At 35.9% G+C, this 3600-nt stretch overlaps 1 pseudogene across 1 annotated transcript; it reads left to right on the forward strand.

Annotated features, from left to right (window-relative positions):
- The first annotated feature begins 334 nt into the window (after positions 1 to 334).
- On the forward strand, positions 335 to 3396 carry LOC143535453 (vacuolar-processing enzyme-like; annotated as a pseudogene). Its single transcript, XR_013135716.1, has 9 exons — positions 335 to 525; positions 1158 to 1322; positions 1409 to 1565; positions 1660 to 1745; positions 1826 to 2025; positions 2453 to 2501; positions 2597 to 2812; positions 2890 to 3075; positions 3164 to 3396. The product of XR_013135716.1 is annotated as a vacuolar-processing enzyme-like (transcript).
- Positions 3397 to 3600: the final 204 nt, after the last annotated feature.

Genomic DNA, 3600 nt, shown 5'->3' on the forward strand with positions numbered 1-3600 from the left:
TTAATGCTAGCCGCCAAGAGAGGAGCCTACGCCAAATCTAAAGATGGATATTTCATACCTTTACTCGGGTTAAAAATGTCGTTGTAACTCAATTAAAATGAAGTTTTTCAACTAACGAAGCCAAAAACAAAATTTGGGCATTGATATCTTCGTAGCAAATGAACATATAGTGTTTGTAATATTATTATTGACCATTGTTTCTGGTACAATCTTTCTGTCTGTAACATTCTTAGCCAGCCAGCTAGAGTTTCTTGTTTGAGAAAACCTAAGCAAAGCTTTACAGTGTATATATACATGTCAACATGAATCCATTTTAAATCATCAATCTTCATGTTCAATATGACGAACTGGAACATAGTTTTCCAACTCAAATTGTTACTACTAATTGTGCTTGTTGCGCAATACTCCAATGCTATGCGGCCAAGCTTGTTCCATCGACTCCTCTCTAATGAGCCACAAGAGGATAGCACTACTTGGGCAGTTCTTGTTGCGGGTTCAAATGGGTACGGAAATTATCGTCATCAGGTGAGTATTTCTATGTAAAGGTACACACATGTTTCGATCGATTACATGTGTATTTATATATACTAATTATCAGTGCGTTCATGAACCATCACATTGGTTCATTGACACTCGTACAACTTATGATCGAAGCGACAATGATTAAGTCGGTTATTCGCGATGGTACCGACGTACACTAAACACTAGATATAAATTGATAAATGCCTGAACATTAATGAAACTCGTATAGATTACGATATAAAGAAAATAACATATTTAAAACAATGTTTATTCAGTCTGTAAAACGCACGCGTTGCAACAGGGTAAGTCGACGCAATTTCGGTGATATCGTATAGGTTTGTGATGTCACCCGTAGTAAACTAAAAAAATAAATTCGTTTAACACCCAAACACAAAAAAAATTAACATATTAATAAAAACCACGAAAAAGTACTTTAAAAAAAAGGAAAACAATTTGATGGCGTGGCTTAATAGGATATTGACATGTGGTATATAAGGTTTGTGACACTAACCATGCCTTTTAATCGTTAGTATAATATAAGTCTAGATTAATTGTTAAATTTTATTTTCTCAAACCATCATTTGATAAATATATATGACATTCCTAAACATAGCATACTTCTTACATCAATCCAGGCAAATGTTTGTCACGCATACCAGATACTAAAACGTGGTGGGTTGAAGGATGAAAATATAATTGTTTTTATGTACGATGATATTGCCAATAATCCAAGCAATCCACGGCCAGGAGTCATAATCAACAGTCCCAACGGCTCAGATGTCTACGCGGGTGTGCCAAAGGTTTAAATACAGTTTAATACAATGCTTAAATTGCTTGTGAAAATAAAAAGATGTGCATTAATGTTTTCTTTAAATCATGCTATTAGGATTATACTGGTGAAAGTGTGACCGCGGACAATTTCTACGCTGTGCTTCTTGGCAATGAAACGGGGGTTCAGGGTGGAAGTGGGAAAGTTGTAGCGAGCAAACCCGAGGATAGGATATTTGTATATTACACAGATCATGGTGGCCCTGGAATTCTTGGTAAACATGTTTTCATCATTTGTTGTTCTCTAACTAATATGAAAATAATGTATTTTCTTTATTGACAAAATTGTTGTGTGAATTATTACCAAAGGTACGCCGAACGGGCCTTACATTTACGCAAATGATTTTATCAGAGTTTTGGAGACAAAACATGCAATGGGTACATATGATGAGATGGTAAGATATGCATTTTGCTAGCGATTTAGCACTAATCATTGACTGGATGAAGAAAGTAATAATTTGAATGTTGAATGTAGGTTTTATATGTTGAAGCATGTGACAGTGGAAGTATTTTCCAAGGTCTGTTGCCTGCTGATATGAACATGTATGTGATAACATCAACTAAACCAGATGAACTCGGCTGGGCCACATATTGTCCCGGTATGAACCCTCCTCCGCCTCAAGGGTTCGATACTTGCTTAGGTGACTTATTCAGTGTTTCATGGATGGAAGACAGGTATTTTTTATTTATTTATTTTTTTGTTTCTTTTTACATATATAGAGTGAGGGAGGGCGGGGTAGGTGACGGTCACAGTCCTGATCTCCAAGATAATTTTTAAAAATTGTATATAAAATTTGTATATTTAAAGAAAACCAATCGCATCCGGAGTTTGGAGTTTATGCCCATTTTAAAAGGAAAAAAGAATTATGCATATTTAAGCGCATGCTATAAGTCATTTACCCAATATAAGTCCTTTAAAAAGTTTGAACGTAAGGGCCCATATTTTTACTTGCCCTTGGCCCAAATTTTACAACGATTCTTGGGACGACTCTTGTAGCTGACATCATTTATTAAATTAGTAAACGTTAGCATTAGAATGAGTATTTTCTTGTGGTTCTTGTGCTATTGATTTGGTCTCATGTTTCTGACTTTTGGTTCTTAGTGACTCTCAAGATTTAAGGCAAGAAACTTTGGAACAACAATACTTGAAGGTTGATATATATTAGAGCTTTTATTTTAGTTTTGTCGACTTAATTTTAATCAATTAGCAAGTGTCTGAAGCAAAAGCATATGCAATATTATATAGGTGAAGACGAGGACTTACAATAACGGTTCTGATGAGGGATCTCATGTGATGCAATATGGTACGCTAGGAATAACCAATGAGACTGTTTCGGTATATCAAGGTTCTACTCCTGGGAACTTCTCCGCAAACCCATTTCAATCTTCCGATCCCATGGGTGTAATTAACGAAAGAGATGCAGTTATTCGATTTGGCTAAGGGTATGCATACTCAAAATACATGTGATACTTATTCGATATGATCGACCCCTTTCTAGCATAGGATTGATCAATGTCATTTCATATTCTTTGTAGCACAAGAAATTAACAGAAGGGTCACAACAAAAGGAAGAACTATCCAAGAAAATCAAGGAAATAACGGCACATAGGGCACATTTGGATAGTAGTGTCCATATGATCAAAAGTTATGTAAGTAACGGACATAAATCAGTGAGAGACGAAGGATCGGCCCTTGTGGACGATTGGGGATGCCTCAAATCTATGGTGAGAACGCAAAATCTCTCTTTTATTTTGTCATAAGTTTATTTCTTGATGTCGGTTGCTAACTTACTGAACGTTTTGACTTATCAAGGTTCGGACGTATGAGAAATATTGTGGATCATTGACTCAGTATGGCATGAAACATACTCGAACATTCGCTGGCTTATGTAACAATGGAGTTACAAACAGTGCCATGGATGAAGCTGCTAAGCACACATGCAGCTCGTATAAAATGGGGCGTTGGAATCCGGCTATTGTCGGTTACAGTGCTTGACCGTTACATGTTTACATGATGAAACAAGTGGTAGACCCGAAGAGCTGTTTTTATATTTATTTGTAATAATGGTTACACAAGTTGGAACCAAAGCTCAATCTGCATGCATGGTTAATCTTTTACGATTACCATTCTATCTTGTAATTGTTGTAGTAAAAATAAATGGAGGAAGAAGGTTTGCTAACAAGCTTTCATTTTTATTTTGTAATAATGGTTACACAAGCTTTAATTTTATTAGGTATAGATGTGGGGTG

This window comes from Bidens hawaiensis, unplaced genomic scaffold, assembly GCF_021521415.1.
Source record: "Bidens hawaiensis isolate Kalapana, Puna unplaced genomic scaffold, B.hawaiensis_p1.1 tig00010472_1, whole genome shotgun sequence".
In the NCBI taxonomy this organism is placed as follows: Eukaryota; Viridiplantae; Streptophyta; class Magnoliopsida; order Asterales; family Asteraceae; genus Bidens; species Bidens hawaiensis.